Source organism: Neodiprion virginianus, chromosome 7 (genome assembly GCF_021901495.1).
Source record: "Neodiprion virginianus isolate iyNeoVirg1 chromosome 7, iyNeoVirg1.1, whole genome shotgun sequence".
In the NCBI taxonomy this organism is placed as follows: domain Eukaryota; kingdom Metazoa; phylum Arthropoda; class Insecta; order Hymenoptera; family Diprionidae; genus Neodiprion; species Neodiprion virginianus.
Genome location: NC_060883.1, coordinates 22060826 through 22079468, shown reverse-complemented (window position 1 = coordinate 22079468; position 18643 = coordinate 22060826). Strand labels below are relative to the sequence as shown.

Genomic DNA, 18643 nt, shown 5'->3' with positions numbered 1-18643 from the left:
AGAGTCAGTTATTTTTTTCAACGAGCTTTTCTGACCCGTAACTCTGCTTGTACAGACGAAATTAAACGAAAAGAGAAAAAGAAAGTTGTTCAAATGTGACGACGGGCTGTAAGCAGAGATTGATTGACAAGTCGGCAAAGTCGCGTAGGGTGGAAAAAAAAGTTTTCTCCTTCGAAGTCGAGGAGGACGTCACTCTCCCTCTCCATCTCTCTCTCTCTCTCTCTCTCTCTCTCTCTCTCTCTTAGGGTGGGTTTCGCTCGCCCTCGTCGCCGAGAGTAGCTGGTTGGCAGGCAGGGTATATAATTCGCGTGATCTGGATCTGGATTCAAGATTCGGGATAAACAGTGGGGGCCCCTCGTGACGGCGTCGTGACGGCGGCGGTGGGGGGTGGGGGGTGGGGGGCGGTGGGGTGAAATGGCTCACTGCGCGTCGCCCGGCGTCGCTACTCTCGGCTACCGGCTCATTGAGACTCGAGATAAGCCCGTCGCATCGGGGCTGCGGAGACGCGTCCCGATCCCACCCCCAGATAGCTGCACGGGGATATTTCTCAGGGGTAGATTTTGCGTGCCTTTTTGAGACTTCGGGACATCACCGGCTCCGCGCCTTCTTCTTTACTCTCTCTATATACATATATATATATATATATATACACGTGTACGTGTGACGCACACTCGCAGCTCTGCATCCCTCTCACACCCCCACGCACACAGGTGTTCCGGTTGCTCACCCACCCGCCTTCAACCCCCGGTGTATCGACACGGTTATTTAACCACACCGCTGGTAGGTACTGGAGTGTGTTCTTTGATGCGGAAAATTTTTGTTTGTTTCGTTTTTTTTTTCTTTCTTACCCCATCAAGGAAAGTTTTTGGAAAGTTATCATTTGTGCGGACGATTTTAGAAAATTCACTCACGTACGCGTTTTCACTGTGAATATCGGCTCTGGCGATGTAAACTATAAAGTACCGGTTCCGTTCGAAAAATCACTTTCTTGAATTTGAACGAATCTTTACGCTTACGAATCTCTTGAATCGTAAAAATGAGTTTTCTAAAAAAATCCCGGCTTGTTGGTCTGTCCAACAAACTCCCGCGATGATCTGGAAAACGACTCGTTACAAAGATCCAAGACTCGCAGGATTTTGCAACGACGCGTTGGGCCTAAAAAAATAGCCACGTCCCGATCAGTTCGAGCTTCCCGTTCTACCGGAAATAAATTAGATTCGCGATTAACGATCATTTTGTTCTCAATTATTTTTTCTCTCGGCTTGTTCGATCAAGATAGACTAAAAGAAAAAAAAAAAAATTAACAAAGAAAAAAACGAAAAAGCGATCCACGGATTTTCGTATACACGTAGGTACGAGATGAAAATGATTTCAAAGAAGCCCGATGAAATTCAGTTGCGGGCTGATATGGATTTCCAGCAGATGCGGGAACCTGAAGAGGGTCGTGGTGGGGTGGGGGGGGGGGGGATGATAAAACCGCGGATGCACTTCGCGTACCCCGATAACGAACACCCTGTACAGTTTCGATATAGAAGGGGTTATAGACGCGAAACTAGACGACGAGGAGGACACCTAGATCTAAACACACACGTACCTACACCTATACCTCGACATACTCGCGCGTGTGGGCAACACATGAGCGTAATACACGCAGTTTATATACACCGTAAAATGTATCCGAATTTGGGGAGGGGGTGCGAGGCTCCCTTCTTAGCTGTGATCCTCTTCTCCCTCTCTCTCTCTCTCTCTCTCTCTCTCTTTCCCCGAAACCCATTCCCCTGCACCTTTTGGGGGATGTGACGACTAGATCCGCGAGAAGATACGAGGAGCAGCGTTGGTTTTCCATCGAGACCCGGCTATCTGTGCCCCAAGGCTGAGGCTTGAGCCCTCTTCAATACATACGTGCGTAATTCGTATACATGTCATACGCGCACACGTGAACATTCGTGAACGTGAAGGAGGGATCCTTAAACGCGCGGATAAAATTCTCTCACATTTGCAAGATTAGCTTAGAAAAACTCAGAGAGATTTCGCTCGCTCTCTCTCTCTCTCTCTCTCTCTCTCTCATTTGCTTTTAAACAAATGCCAGCTATTTCATTTTCAGGATTTTCTCATCGCGTCCGCTTCTTTCGCACTTGTAAGTCAACCGAAATTTTCACGATATTTCTTTTTTATATTAGTCTTGAGTTTTTTATTATCGGTGCGATTCAAGCGCCGTATGTATATAATGAAGAGAAACATGGAATTTTTGTTAATGAAAATAATTTGTTTTTTTTTTCCTACTGTAGGGTAAGGGTGGAAAAATTAGATTTGCCGGTTGACGAAAGGACCGGAACGTACAATTTTCGTAGACGCGAAGATCTTGTTGGTAGAATTTATAAATGTGGAAAGTTCAAGCAAGGAACATTGAAAATATAGAAATTCAAAATACGGAAAGACAAAGTGTAGAAAGGTCAAAACATCGAACAGCAAAATCAGAATCGTGAGAAATTCTAACGGTTCTACAATTCGGCATTCCTTGTTCCAAAACCTTTCTAATCTTTTACCTTTCCATACTTCGACTTCCAGCATTTTCGAATTCTGTGCAATAAGTTTTCGCTTTTTTAAAAATCCGATATTGCGAGCCTTAGATTTTCCGATCATACTACATTTTTAACCCTATCATTCAGGCACAAGCTTTGTGAATAGATTTTCCAAGATGACTGCAGAGTACGAAACGGAAATAGTGAAATATTAATTGGAATATCCAAAAAAGATCGTTCCAAGCCGAAGAAACGGAGTAAAGAAAAACATTTTTAGATTCTACAAATTGATTTTTTGCTTCTTTAAAAATTCGATATTTCATTTTTTCTATTTTTTTACCCCTCACTCCTACTTTCACTGCACGGTGTTACTGCACACACACGTATTAATTATGAAAACTACTAGACAAAGTATTTATATTTACTTTCTTTTCTTCTTGCGAGAAAAATGTTTGGTCCATCTTCACATTAAAGCGCATGATTGTAAATACATTATATAATCGGCTATACGTAACGCGTATAATATATATCTATGTACATATAGAATCGTACAATCGGCGAGTAAGAATATATAATTTCCTCAAGCTGTCTGGATATTATTTAAATTGAAATTTCTTTTCTCATTATAACTCAACCAAGGAGAAAATCTACTCTTCTCTTCTGTCGTACTTTTATCATTCTCATTCTTCGTCCGTCTGGGAGGGGTGTAAAAAATAGAAGAAGAAAGAAGGAAAGAAGGGAAGGAACGTAAAAAAAAGAGAGAGAGTGGCAACGAGAAGAAAAAAATTTAATCTTTGACAGGGTGACAGGTAAGCTGTATTATAATACGCGAAATATAATCATTGTCCTTTTATTATCCAACCCCCCTTCGTAACATAGGCAGAGAATTATTCAACCTCTGGAATAAATAATTATTTGAAATCGCAGTTTTTGCGTAGCTCACTTATATCGAAACTAATAATAAAAAATTAAAAATACGTAGGTACAATGTAAGGGTGGTTCCAAATAGGGTTGTTTTTGATTTTTTATGCTTTCAGGGGCTCGAACGCTTTCAATTTGTTAAAAGAAAAAATTCCCTGAAAATTTGAACCTTCCATATCGACCACAAAACAGTCCTGTTTGTAATCGAAGTATCTTATGGAAGAAGTAGCATGGGAAAAACTTTTAATTTAATAAGTCGATGACGCGAACATTGTAATATATTTTCTGATACGGTTGTTCATTTCGCAGCTATACTTGACAGAATGACAGTTTTGTATAAATAAAACTTTCAACGTTAATTAACACATACATTAAAGCTTTCATTTGCAAATTTTATGGATCGTAGCTTTTTTGCAGAGCGTTAAATCATCAAAAAAAAAAAAAAGATGTATACTTCATTATTGTCGGTATATTTGTCAACTACTTGTAAAATTGTAAAATTTCAATGTGTAAAAACTTTATATTAAAAAAATTCAATTGAGAACGTGAGTTACGATCAGTGAGATAAGACCTTCGGCAAGGATGTTGAATTTAGAAAGGAATCCCAGTTTTTGAATTTTCCAACAGTTTTAAAATATAACAGTTGCGTTTAACAAAAAAAAAAAAAAAATATGATTCTAGGTACGGTTTTGCTTAATTCAGATTTACAACTGAATTTTAGATAATTTCAAGTTGTGAAATAACGACTATTTTCATACAAATTCTTCACATATTGTATATCTATTTAATTCAGTTTATGCGAATAGGAGACTCGTTCCAACAGCCGAATAAATCGATTATTATTATTATTCTAATATACCGTAGTATATATGTAACGTACGTACGAAATAATTCGAAAACAGTATTACAGTAATAATTATTGTTCCCCGAGACTAGTTTTTTTTTTTTTTTGTTTCTCTTACTTTTTATTCCGCCGTTCATTTTTATTTCCCTCTTCTGTCTTTCGAGCTTAATTATCACCTCATTCTACTATCCCCGCATCTGCATCGTAGGGAAAAGAAGAGAAATTTCCGTGTACCCTCTTGCCTACCTTGTATTAATATACGTAATACTCTGGACGCGACTACGACGAGTTTGGAATAAAATTATCCACATTTCTAATTAGTTTCTCTCGCGTATTTACCGCAGCAACGTTGTGCAGCGTAGTAGGTATACACAAGTCGCATAGAGCGGCAAAACTCCAGGTAGGTAGCTACCATTCAAACTTTTGTTTATTCTCTCGTTTATTTATTTATTTACTTTCACTGCGCTCGGTAAAATTTTTTAAATGCGGTTTGTCGTTCCTCCAGAAGTCTATCAGCATATCTGTTACATATACCTGTATGGGTGTGTCGAGAGTATAATTTAAAACAATATTATACATAATATATATACATATATTTATTTATTTATTCCGTTTACGATATTTGTTTTCATTTTGTCATCGTCGTTTCGGACAGCAATTTGTAGGAGAAGAAGCTCCCGGGAGTGGAGGAGGTTTTAACGTAAACTGGTTCGTTCGTTCGTTCGTTCGTTCGTTCGCTCAGGTGAAACGTACGTCAAGTTTATTTTCTCGAAATATGCGTCGTGCGAGTGGAGCGAAAACGACAGGGATTCACCTCTCCCTGACAACTTTACTAATTGGAACTACGCGCGCCCCCGAGTTGTACCTTCCTACCTTATACTCTCGTTGCCGTTGTACGTATACGAAGTTTGACGTAACTTTTCACCCGGCAACAATAATTAAATCGAGAATTGAGAAGGACCGAGTGCGTGAGGAAAAAACAAAATAAATAAAAAATTCACGTTGCTACGTTTCTTTTTTTCTTCTTTACTTTCCTGCAAAATTTAAAATTAAAAAACGCGAAACTCACGCAGAGCCTCGCGTTGATCCTCGACTTGAATTCAATGTTTTTGTTATATTATTATATACGGTATATATATATGTATATATATTGTAATAATACATGTGGAGGTGGTAGTTTCAACAGATTTTTCTGACACATTCGTGTAAAACTTTTTTTCTTTTTATTCCCACGTTGGTCGGATTTTAATCATTGTTGACATATAGATATATATATATATTAGACAAATTAATTCAACCCCCGATGAGTGACGGGGTTAAAAAGGTATTTATTTTTATTTATTTAATCATTTATTTCTATTTTTATTGTACCGAAAAGTATTATAGAAAATTGATAAACTCGACAACCAGATGCTCTAAATACGTTCCGTGTAATAATTACGATTCTTGCGAAAGAACGATATCGAGCCTCGTTTCTTAGCGCCGCCGATGCGATCCCGAGTCACTCTTTCTTTCTACGATTCCCCTAAATCAGGGAGCCGCTGGGAGCCGGAAAAGATAAGGGAACAAGTCGGGGAGCAAAGAAATCCTGACCATACAGGGTGAGGCCTGCGAAATTCGAATCGAGGGATGAAATAATCTCCCTTACACGAAACCGCGTTACGTAAGCTCTTCTGCTCGTTTCTGATTTTATTTTTGTTTTGTTTTTCTTTTTCCTTTTTCTCTTTTTTACACAGATAAAGACAGAAGAGTACCTGACGAAAAATCGTTACGAAAACTGATTTTGCACAATCGATTCGAATATTCGTGACCATAGACAGGAGATATTTAGACTCGATAAGCGAGAGCTGTGTAAACATTCCGCGAAACGAGTCACTCTCTAAAATGTCAAGGGATTCTTACAGTCCGCGAAATTGCCCGCGGGATTTCGAACGACAAAAAAAATTTCCACCTCAATCTGCGAGGATCGTCGTCTTCGTTCTACGTTGGAGTTGCTGCGTTTTTCTCTACCTTCGAGGTAAAAGGTCGGAGGAGAACGGTTTTTTTTTTTTTAGTTTTTTTATTCCAGGCGGACAAACACTTGCGTTTATTTGCGTCTTCTTGCTTGGATTTATTTTTTCTATATTTTTTCTCTTTCAGAAACAATTTTCTTGAAGATAGCGAGAGTTTGTAAGAATTGGTTTTTCTTTTTTTTTTTTCTATTCGTTTCATTTCTTGGTGTGCACAGAATTACTCAGTCAATTGAAATAATGAGACAATATATTCAGTAAAACTAGAAAAATGTACAATTATTGACAAGATTTTATAATATACTGTATTTGAGTCCGTGTAAATCTTGTGTCACATAAAATCACCGCAAGTCAATTCGGATTGAAATTTTTTCAATCATTTGTACGTAACAATATGCACGTATACTTGGAGTTGAAGCGTAAAATAGTATTAATTAAATATCAACGGTTTGGTATGAGTTTCTAGAATCTACTATCATTTCAGTTTTCATTAGTTTACTGTAAAGAAAAGAGTCAAGCTTAAGTTTATTTGACATACCCGATCCAATGATTTGACGCACTGCGAAAGTTGCTTCCAAATTAAAATCATCCCTTTATCGCAGAGTTGATCCTGTAAAAGCTTGATCGTCGATGTCATAATTTCAGCAGATTCCATTACCGAGATTGAAAAACCACAGCGTGAAAGTACCGTCTGAAAAGTAGCCGAATTTGTATCGGTTGATAAATAATTAGGATAAAATGGTGTCTGGCGCTTTTTAAAATTAAAAGTAGGGACAATAAAAATAGGTCGTAGTATCAAATCTAACAATAAACAAAAAAAAATTGTAACACAGTTTGAAAATGTTGGAACGTAAGGTTTCGGATGCCAGAATATAGCAAGCAATTTCAAGGATTGTGTATTTTGGCTTTCGATACTTTATCGTTTTACATTTCGACTTATTCGTACTTTAATTTCTTACAGTTGGAAAGTCTACGAACCAGACTTTTGTTTCATAGAAAATTCGATACAGCGATCTTTCCGAATTTCAAACCTCGTATATTTCAATCCCCACCCTGTTTTGACGATTCTCCATTTTGGATCACCATGTTTTGACCCCGCTCAACTCCACATTTCGATCTCTCCGTACTTTGACTTTCTACATCGAAAAATTCTGCGAAACGGATCATCGAAATTCGACATTGTGATATTTTTAAGTTTTAAACCTCGTACATTTTAACCCCCGACCCTTTTTCTTCAATATTCTGTATTTTGCTTCCCATATTTTGACCCTTCACACTTCGACTTGTACATACCTCTCAACGGATCATCGCATGTTTGAAAATTCGACATCACTATCCTTCTAAATTTCAGCGTTCGTGTACTTCAACCCCCACCTCGTTTCTAAGATTCTGCATTTTGTCTTTCCATATCGTGACCCTTCGCACACATTTCGACCTATTCTCACCTCGACTTTCTACACTTGTAAATTCTCGAAAACGGATAACGGCACGTTTGAAAATCGCAGATAGCGACCCTCCCGTCATCCGACCTTCGACCATATCAACCCCCCGCCCTGCACCGAACGAGCATCGAACAAATCGCCGTTCGAATATGTCATCGTTACTTTTCCGCCGCCGTGTACAAGCCGTGAAAAGGACAGGAAGATGACCAAATAGCGTATAAAAGACAAGACCGAGTATGGGTTCGGGGTCGTTGGGCGACCGCGTCTTGCAAGAAGTTGGAAGATAGTTGGCGGGGCGGCCAATGTCCGCGAGGGGCAAATGTACCGCGATGAAATCGCTGACTTATGGGTTTTCTGGTGGCAGCGGTGGGACGGGCCGAGTATTCCTACCTACCCACCTTTTTCACAGACCGCACTGTGTGGGTATAATAAGTAACCAACCAACCAACCCTCCCAACTAGGCGGCTCAAGCTGCGCTGACTCTTTTACATTGTCCCCGGAGATTTCAGCGATTAATTTTTACCCATTGTGACTCGAACTCTCCCGCCCCCCAAAACTCCCGGCGCATTGTCATCGGCAAACAAATCTCAATAGCAGTATTATAGCTTCGCGTCCCCCGGTCTGCCTAATGGAAGCCACCACCCGGACCCCTGGTGTCATATCGGTGACGGAAAACAATCCGCGATTTCCCCGAGTTCTGCACACACAGTGTCTGCGGACTCTTCGCCGCTCGTTTTCACCGTGCGATCATTTTTGCAAATACACTGCGGAGACGGAGGGTTCCATGGAAAATTGCTCGAGGGGACGTCTGCTTTTCAGCTTTAATACCTTATACCGTGTTTCTTGAACCTCTTACCGTCGTTCCTTGATAAAAAAAAAAAAAAAAAAATATATATATATATATAAGTCGGTTATTTCGCCGATGGGCCGGACTGCGAATTTTGTGCTGGAAGGTTTTTCTGATTTAAAATCTGAATTATTAAATACAATGGTTTTTTTTGATTTTTTTTATTTTGTTGGAATTCGTTTTCAGATTCCAATGACCCTAAATTTTTAAAAATACGTACGCGTCTATTAGAAAACTGTTGAAAATTGATCTTACCATTTTCGGGGATATTGTGATAAGAGAGGAAGAGACGAGCTCGAAAGTTCAAGATTCGAAAGATCAAATTTTATATTGAATCTATCCAGAATATATATACGATGATAATGAAAATCCGTACCTTGAACTTGAGTTTATAGAGAATAAAAATGTTGACGTACTTTTCTTTGTATTCATGTTAATCGCTCATAACTGTTACCATACTTTTCCTGGAGAAGTTTGAAATCCTGTATAATAAATTACATTTATTTTTCCTTCACATTTTTTGTAACTTGAGCAAAGAAATCTTAGGAGCTTATCAATTCGTTACACGATTTTTTGCAAGTCGCTTCAGTTATTTTTACACAAAAGTTTTTCTTGGCTGCACAGAAATATCTAAGATTTAGGATAGATTGAAAGAACTCAAAAAATAATAATTTTTTTGTCCCCCTACATGAAAAATCCCGAAGAAAACATTCGTACTTATCACGTCGAATTCGAACTTTTTAACTATGTTTGTGATTTTTTAAACGGTATAAAAATTTCTCATTAATTTCTGAAATTTTCCCTACGTAATATTATCGTATAACAAAGACGTCGCAACGGGACGGGATTAAAGTTCCTAATTTGAAAAATTCCGAAAGCGCGTGATTTCTAATTGTTTGGTGGCGAAATTTGAATTAAAAAAATCTAGCTAAATTCCGAATGGTCCGAAAGCCAACGGCTCAAAGTTCCGAAATGCAAAATTCCGAGGATTCAAGTTACGATACAGGAAAGTTCCGAAAATTAAGTTATACTCGCGCAGCGTAGTTTACTTACAACGAGTGTGCGTAAGAAATGAGAAAAACCGAAAATCAGAATGACCAGAATTCCGAAGGTAAAAATATCGAAATCCAAAACAAAGAAAGATCAAAGTGGTGAAATTTCACAAAGCCAGAAATTCATAGGACTAAAAATCTTGGATAATTCGGAATTTCGATGTTTCAAATTTCAAAATTATCTCATTCTTTGACTTGCCGGAGTTACGCTCTTTCGGCATTTCGTCTTTTCGTAACTTTGATATTTCGTCAAAGTTTGATCTCCTTACCTCAAGTTCCGCCATAAAAAAAATCAAAATTCGACGCTTCCGGAGCTTTTCAAATTCGGAATTTCAATCCCCCCTCTCTCGCAACAATTTTCAATTTTCTCGTAATTCTGTTTATTCATCGAGTTTCTTCTGCACGTAGGTAACTAAATTCTCTGACACAGTATTTACGTAATTAAACACGGGATTCTCCATAATATGTATTTATACATATGTGCATACATATATATGTATATATGTATATGTATACGTTCATCTTGGCACTACGGGAGAAGAAGGCCCAGGGCAAAGTTCGTCGGGAGCAATGTTTAATATCTAGCGATACCGAATGCGCGCCTTCGGATATTAATATCTATAAAACAGCAACAACATACCGTGGCCGGATGGCGGATGATCCCGGAGGGTGCGAAGGGGCGCCGGCGTAACCTTATACACCCTGAGGGTGCAATACTTCGCCCCGATTCCCGTTGTCTCTCGAAAATCGCTATTCGCGACGGATTTTCGCGCGAGGCAAGGCGTCCAGAATTTTGCCCCTTCCTTATATTCCCGTTTTTTTTTCCCCCCGTTCTCTTCTCATTTTCCGACCGCATTGTTCGGATCATCTCCGTCGTCCACGTCATCCAAGAAGACGTCGACTGGGTTGGGACGATTCGACACGTTTTTTTCTTGTCTTTTTTCATTTTTGTTATCAATTTTTCTGTCCGACATTTTTTAGGACGCGAAACGCGCGATCCGCGTTAGGGTAAATATTAATTACTGCGGGATATTTGTTCTCCCAATAATCGGGTCAAAGAGATTTTCGTAGAAATTATCGCAGAACGTGATCTAACCACATCTCAGACGGTTTTCTTGGAACGAAATAAGGTGCTTCTGTTTTCGGGGATTAACGTATTATCTGGATTTTTGCCGGACGTCAAAGCTAAATGTACTTCAAGTCCATCACGACGGTCTCTGTAGAAAAATGAGTGTAACAAAGAGTTGTAAAGAAGAAGAGACAAAAATTTCGAGACGTCTAACATTTACCGTCGCTTACTACTTGATTATTCACGATACTTGCAGCGAACGGAATAAAAGGCGTCCTGGACTTTTTATGGTTTCGAAGAAATTTCAAACTAAGCGTAGACATCAAAGATTTCATTCGTAATTTCGGTCTTCTATACAATTTCATTTCTAACGAGATGTTTGTAGTTTATAAATATAATATCAATCCAATGACACCTCAATATACGAATACCTTGTAATAAAATTAATCAAACATATCGATTTTCGCCAATCAACCTCCTTATATTGAGGGTCGAAATTCCCTAAGGTTTCGAACAGAAAAAAAAAAATCATTCTCCTTTTTGTTTAATATCAAAAGCTTACTGGCATCTTCAACTTCTTCGGCTAATCTATACAAAGCCGAAATAATTTATGAGCTATTTCATATCCTGAACGCGAATGTTCATTCGCAGAGTGATTCGACTTGTCGTGACCGGGGCTATTTGTCAAATTTTTTACTCTCTGTTTTGTTAGAATTTTTTTTAATAAAAATTTTATTTAATTCGGACATGGGACACTACAGATGCATCACTTGCGCATCTAGAGAAAATTCGTGGTTGTTCCAAAGCAAGTTTGAATAGGATTCTAGGTATTTTCAAAAAACAAATCTCGCATGTATTTCAAATGACGAAAATCGGTAGAAACAGAATGATGAATCATTTTTTTGCGCACCTTTGTGTTCCAGCTTTTGTCTTGCTGTGAGAATCTCAGGTTTTCAATATATATTTTGAAACGATAATTCTTTTCTCCATTGTATTTATTCTGGAACACTAGTAAACAGCCGACCTAGACTCCGAAAACCCCAAAAACCATGAACAATTCGACTCAGACTTCGTAAATCCCGGAAACTTGACACGCTATTCAAATATCAAAAACGTGTGTATAAAATGAAAGCGACAATAATCGCCTTACCGATTATCTTATTGAAAAATTTTCCAATTTAGACAAAAGAGTGAAAAAAAAACATATTTAAAAGATGGAAAGTGATTACTTATCAGGTCCAATTTCAGCTTTTCAATCACTGCGAGGCCGCATACGATGCGAAATTCTAGTTAAAAACATTAATTTGTTTCAAACATTGAACTACAAACTTGTGACAACAAGGACTCGTCTCCCCTAAATATTAAAATTTGTTTTCCTTACAGCGAATGCATAGTTATATTTTCATCGTTTCTTGGAAAATTTCTCATTAAAGAAAACTTCGATTCGATCTTGAAAAGTATCTCTTTCTCATTTCGCATTTCTTCTTTACTCCCTTTCCAATACTGCAGAGTCAAGCTGTGCATGTGTAAATCGGTGCGAATTATAAATATAAACTTATACACACACACACACACACACACACACACACACACACACTTTTGAAAAGTTAATTTATTTCCGGGAGTTGAGAAAATTTTACTTCTTCTCAATCTCATCATCTCCGCACGACGTTTCTAATTTTTAATTTCGTTTTTTTTTTCTCCATCGGTTTAAAGATCATCCCCGATGAATCACGGAAATGAAAAAGTTTGAAAAAAAAAAAAAAAATCGTCCATACTCGTTCGAACGCCCGCAACCTTTGATTCGATACCGCGAAAGTCTGTCAAGACCGCATCTCACACCGGTTGTATAAATTTTTCAAGATTCTTGTCATACGGCAGAAAAGTAATTCATTTTCGATATTAAAAAGCGGTTTTTAATCGGGAAAAAACCGATGACGTGGGATTCACTTCGTTTGCGATGTGAAGAAAAAAATAAATGAATAAAAAATTCAGGTACCAAAGTCGACGACCGCAGCGAGTAATAACTCAAGTTGCGTTGTTGTGAATTATAAGTAGGACGTGAGATTTCATCGCCATCACACACCGAACAAGTTTTCATTTCAAATTGTGAAACGAGCTTTTAGAATCCGCGGAATTCTCACTCCAACTCTAATTCAAATTCTAATTATAATTTAAATAATCCTTCCTCCAATCCGCAAAACTCTTCCCAACGAATTCTCAATACTTTCAATTCCCCTGCAACATACCGACATGGCTCTCTCGTTCTTGCACCTGCTACAAAGGTCGATCATTGCTGATACGAGCCAACGGAAATTTCAAGAACGTAAAATACAAACGAATCACGTGGCAAGGCCCTGTAACACGTGTTCGACCGTCAGTTGTGGGGCGAAAATCTTCAAGGGTTTTCCTCCCTCCCTTTTCGTGCCTAAGATTTTTTTTCACGTCATTATAGCTGACAGATTTTTTTCGAAGAAACATTTACCAGGTGAAGCACTCGTCGCTGATACCTACAACGAGTGAACAAGATCTTGGACGATACCTTATTTCCAATTTTCTTCATCCCTCTCTAAGTATGTTAAAAATCGAAACCACCCTTATCCGTATATTTTCCGTAAGATCTCTGGAACAGTTCAACCGATCGCGACTGAATTTCGATTATGATTTCAGGTAGAGTGAGGATAAAAAACAATAATTACTGATTCATAGAAGGACCAGAATATTCAATTTTCATTCACGCGAAAATCTTATTGGTAGAATTTATAAATGTTGAAAGTTCAAGTAGAGAAAATTGAAAACGTAGTACGTCGAAGTACAGAAAGAAAGGTCAAAACATGGAACAGCAAAATCGAGAATCTGTATACGATTCTGCATTGTCGTGAGAAATTCTGACGACCATACAGTTCGGCATTCAATGTTCTGTCTTTTCCAATCTTTCACCTTTCCACACCTCGACTTCGAAAATTTTCAAGTTTTCGCCTTTTTAAAAATCCGATATTCTTAGCCTTCGATTTCTACATCTTTCTATATTTTTACCCCCATCTTTTAGGCACAAGCTTCGTCGATTCATTTTCCAAGCTGACCGCAGATTATCAAGCAAAGACAGTGAAACAGTAATCAGAGTATCCAAAAAAAGATCGTTCCGAGCCGAAGAAACGGAGTTAAAAAAAAGTAAAAAGAAAAAGAAAAAAAAAACCAGCGTGTTTCGCACACGACACGTTTTCATAGGTCAAAGGAGAGCGTGCGGGCGAAGAATTGGAGCGTCGAAAACTAGGGGAAGGGGTTGGATTTTCCCGCGGATTGATGGAGCAGCGAAGTGGCGTTGCCCTTCGGCAGTCGTCTAGTCATTCACTCGTCTCACCCCCAGCCCTTCTCTTTTCGCCGCCCGTCGTAGCCGCCGAACGTCATTGAAGTTTGTATCTGGGCGCACATGACGCACATGGCGCCGCCGTCGTCGTGTATCCAGGGTTGAGTAAGTGACGGGAGGGCTGTCGCCGTGTGTGCCAGCTGTTCGACTACTAGCCGAGGAGTAGCCGGGGCCCCCTTATCCACCCCCGCCAACCTGAGCCTTAACAATCTTGTATGACGCGACGGGGGTTGGGGGGTGGACCTTTGCTCGTGAGTCGCAGCTGTGTTCCCGCTCGGCATATCATCGAAATATTATTTCCCCGAATTTTAAGTTCGACGGTTCTCATCTCGTACTTTCCTCCCACCCCCTACTCAAAACACCTTCCTTCCACCGTCCATCCCTGAGGGGTTAATTTATATTCGAGTTCCCGATTCTCGAAGCGTTTCGTTCGGACTTCTCTTGCCTTCGACTGGGTCCGTTGGAGGGATCGCGAATAGGTTTTTTTTTTTTTTTTTTTTACATCATTCACGACCAGTTTAATTGAATTCATCGGTGGAAATTGCGTTTCGGCGAATCGAAATGATTATCTAACTGCCTGATTGTACGTCGTCTGCTGCGATTTAACGCGCATGCGCCAAAAGCCGAGACCAGTTCTCCGGTTGAAAGCAAAAACATCCCGTCTCGGAATTTCACTCAAAAACGTTGAACGTCCTCGGACATCATTTCAGACATACAATGTTGTTCAATGAAATTCTGAGATGAGGTTTTATTCAACCAAAATCTGAGATGAGGTTTCGTTGGACGAAATGCTTGGATACGATGTTGTTTGCCAGGGTGGCAAGCGAAAAAAATTTTGACAGTTATCGCCGGCAGTTTTGTTCAACACCGACAGCTGTCGAACTTTTGTCTGAGTTTATGACGGGTGTCTGAAAAAAAATTCACATCATACCAGCCAAATTTCCTTTTAATGGAAAGAAAAGTCTGATTTCGAGGGTGTGCAATTCGTCGAAGTTACCCGGTATAACGATATGAATTTTTATTCAGAGAGTATGACTAATGCCCACTAAAACCTCGTAGTTATAAATTTTTTAAAAATATTATTACTCTTACGATAAAATATATACCGAGAAAAACAATTTATACCATATTATTCCCACAAAAAACTTCGATCACAAAGCGGATACTAATCTTAAAGTTGAAATGTAAAAATCTGAAAAAATTAGACAACTGTTTTTGAATGATTTAAAATTCATTCGGGGAGTGAAGCGGCAAAAATTGTACAACATCCCAAAGAAGGATGACGGATAGCGCGAACCCCCTTCTCTCTCTCTCTCTGTTTTTCATTTTCTCTTTTTTCCTTCTCGCAGGAAAGAAAGCCCGCGAGTTTCACCTGGCCCTCCACGCGTGTACGATACATCCTCGGTCACTTTCCATCCCTCGAGATCCCGTCCCATAGCACTATATTAAATATTTTCTAGGAACAACGGCCGGGATGTGGGGAATCGCGAGGGGTTGATGGGACAGCCCCGGCCTTCCTTGGTTTACCTAAACCTACACGACGGGCATTCCTATAACAGATAACATTCACCGGCTACCTGGAGTTTGTCGTCGTATTGTTCGACGTGTAGAAAGCGTCAGGTTGACAACCTCCGATTCTTCTTTTATTTTTCACGATTATTTTGTTATAGCCGGGTAGTTTATTTTCACGTTTATACGGCGCACCGACAACTCGTTTTCACTGTTATTGAACCCCGTTTTCTTACCCCGTTTCTCATACTTTTTTTTTTTTTTTTTTGAGGCAATGCACGGGGTCTGGTTTTTGGCCGGAGGATTTTCGGATCGAGAGGGAACCTTTCGATGACTTCGAATCGAAAAAAGAAAAAAAAAAAAACAATTACCATTCAAAGAAAACCATGACATGAAATTCGGTGTCAGCTGTGGGATACGAAAATTAATTTTAATCATAACTGTGACAAATGAAGAAATTCTTTGACCTAGTCAAAGACAAACCATATTCTTAGACTTGAAGAGTAGAATACAGTTCGATTCGATTCGATTCAATTCAATTCAATTCAATTCAATTCAATATAGGTTTAATCACAAATTCACCCCAAGTTCTCTGGAATAACTGCATAAAGCGTTTCGCATCGCAATGCAGTCCGGAAGTATCGAGAGCACAACGGTTCAGCGTCTGGATAGTTTTATCTGTAGGTATACGAAGGCCTAAGAAAGCGACGCGTGGAGCCTGCGGAGAAACAATGCGAACCAGTTTAAAGACGTTACCATTTTCGTTTCGATTTCCGTTACCGTACGGCATGACCAGGGCCGGCAAGCAGAGCTTCGCTCCCTATTGCCACGAGCTTTTCTGCAGTATACCTTATACCGCTGGAGTGGATTTCCGCGCTCAGTTAGGACCGGAGTAACTCTCCTTCGCTTTACTCCCCATTTATTCTCTTCACTGCTATTGTCGTTTAGGGCGGGATGAGTTGACAAGATTTAAAATAAAAGTATGATACCGTATCTGCGATGGCGTATGAAACATTTTCGTATCATTTATTTTCTTTATCAAAATCACTCTGAAAATCATGCGAAAATTGTCAAGCGGTAGAACGGTATCAACCCTTGTTTGGCACACAACTGTAAAATCACATACCTGATACACTGGGGTCATTTGTACTCCAGTGAAAAAAATCGTCAGTATAAATTAATTTTTATGGGTAACGTCTCAATGACTTTTTTTTTAAAACTTTTTTTTCTTTATACTAAAATTTATTTAATAATTTCACATGTCTTACACATAACACGTTCGTTTTTGATGGTATATCTCGCTGTTGCGGTATGTGTAAATTTTTACCCCCTATTTAAATCTGGTTGACATGATATCTCAACTTTAAAACTTTCGGGACAAAACAATGAAATGGTTAAAAAGTTCACCTGTCGCTATCTCCTCAAGCAGAATTATGCAAATTTGATAGAAAAGAACATCTCGATTTTCATTCAACTTAAATTGTTGGTTATTTTGTTGTTTTTTTTTCCATCGAATTTGCATAATTCCGGTTCAGCGGTGACAGCGACAAGTGAAATTTTTAATAATGTCTTTATTTTTTTTTAGGATAACTCAAAACTTTAAATCGACATTTACCATCAAAAACGAACAAAAAAATTTACCGCATTACTTTATAACCTTCTCTGTTATGTGTAAGAATTTGAGATTACTAAATAAATTTTACTATGATAAAAGGAAAAAAATTATTAAAAATACGTCATTGAGATGTGAGACTATCCCTTTAAATATTTTCACTTGTAATTATTTTTCGTAAATTCTTGAAAAGTTAGTTTTCGAAACTGTACGGGGTTATATAGCAAAATATGAAAATGTCAAAAGGCGCCGCAGACCCGATTTTCTTACGTTTAGGTACTTTAAATTAACGAAGAAAATTCATGGAGTGGTTTGTATCCCAGGGTGTGAAAACAAGGTTAAAACCATCCGAATAGACCCTAGTCTCGAAGTCAATCGAGTCGAAAGTTGAACTAAGAAAAATTTACTGTGTTTTATAAGTGACAGTAACCGTCTAAGTTGAATAAGGTTTTTTTTCCACCGTTACGATCAACTAGTTTCAATTTTGTACTGACAATAAGAGCTATACTTTTTCGTTATCCTAACAGGTCTCATGGACTGTACAGCAACTGCAATTCTAGTGCCGATGGCCACTAATATAAAAATAATCGACGCATCGATTAATAGAGTTCAAAAAAACAATCGAACATGACTCGGGTAAATCGGTAAAATTTAATCGATTACTAGATTAGTTCGTATTTTTTTAAAACGGTGCTTTTAAAACCAAAATTTCGTAAATTTTAGCACGTAGCCTTAACGGCGGAAATGGTTTTTTATAATTTACAGTTTCGCTCAAAATATATTTGAATTTCAGTTAAAAATATTCATTCATCTTTCATTAATTATATCAAACAGATAATTAGTAATAAGCTAATGATAATAACCGATACTTTGATCACATAAATTGATATCATATCGCGCGGTTCATGCGAATAAAAAACAAAAACCTACTGTAAAAAAAAAATAATTCAATGATACTCGATTAATCGGGGAAAAAAACAATCGACTTTTCTCTGTGTGTATGCGCGAATCTGACATAGTAAGAGGTCCGATATTAAAGTTTTCAGTATATTTGATCGGAGAACCTGCACCCCGGATCTCCATTAAACTTTCGGCCGGTGCATTTTCTTGTCATCGGCAAGAGCGGCAACGGCTGTCGGTGCACTTCCGGGGGAAGTTATCAACCCCACACGAGTCCAAGATCGCCCCTCCAGCCCTCGACTCGTCGTTTTTCTTTTTTTTTTGTTTTTTTTCATCCCCCAAGAAACCGGGAAAGAAATCCCGCGGGTGCGATCGGGTAAAATCTGTCTTGCAGGAGGGGCTGCGGTTGAAATTAGCCGACACGTATTTTCCCCGAAAACGCGGAGTGCCGCGATTAAATCAGGTCGGTGCAGGGTGCGCTGGAGATTCGGAGTCTGCGCCACCGCCGGGGGTGTAAAGCGAGAGAGGAGGAAGCACGAAGCACCCTCC

At 38.8% G+C, this 18643-nt stretch overlaps 1 long non-coding RNA gene across 1 annotated transcript in view; it reads right to left on the bottom strand.

The window, feature by feature from the left end:
- Positions 1–6806: 6806 nt before the first annotated feature.
- The window catches only part of LOC124309350 (uncharacterized), a 69413-nt gene continuing 57576 nt past the window's right edge, over positions 6807–18643 (bottom strand). Inside the window, exon 3 of the long non-coding RNA XR_006909222.1 lies at positions 6807–6987. This is a non-coding gene — a long non-coding RNA (uncharacterized LOC124309350). The remainder of the gene's footprint in view (positions 6988–18643) is intronic.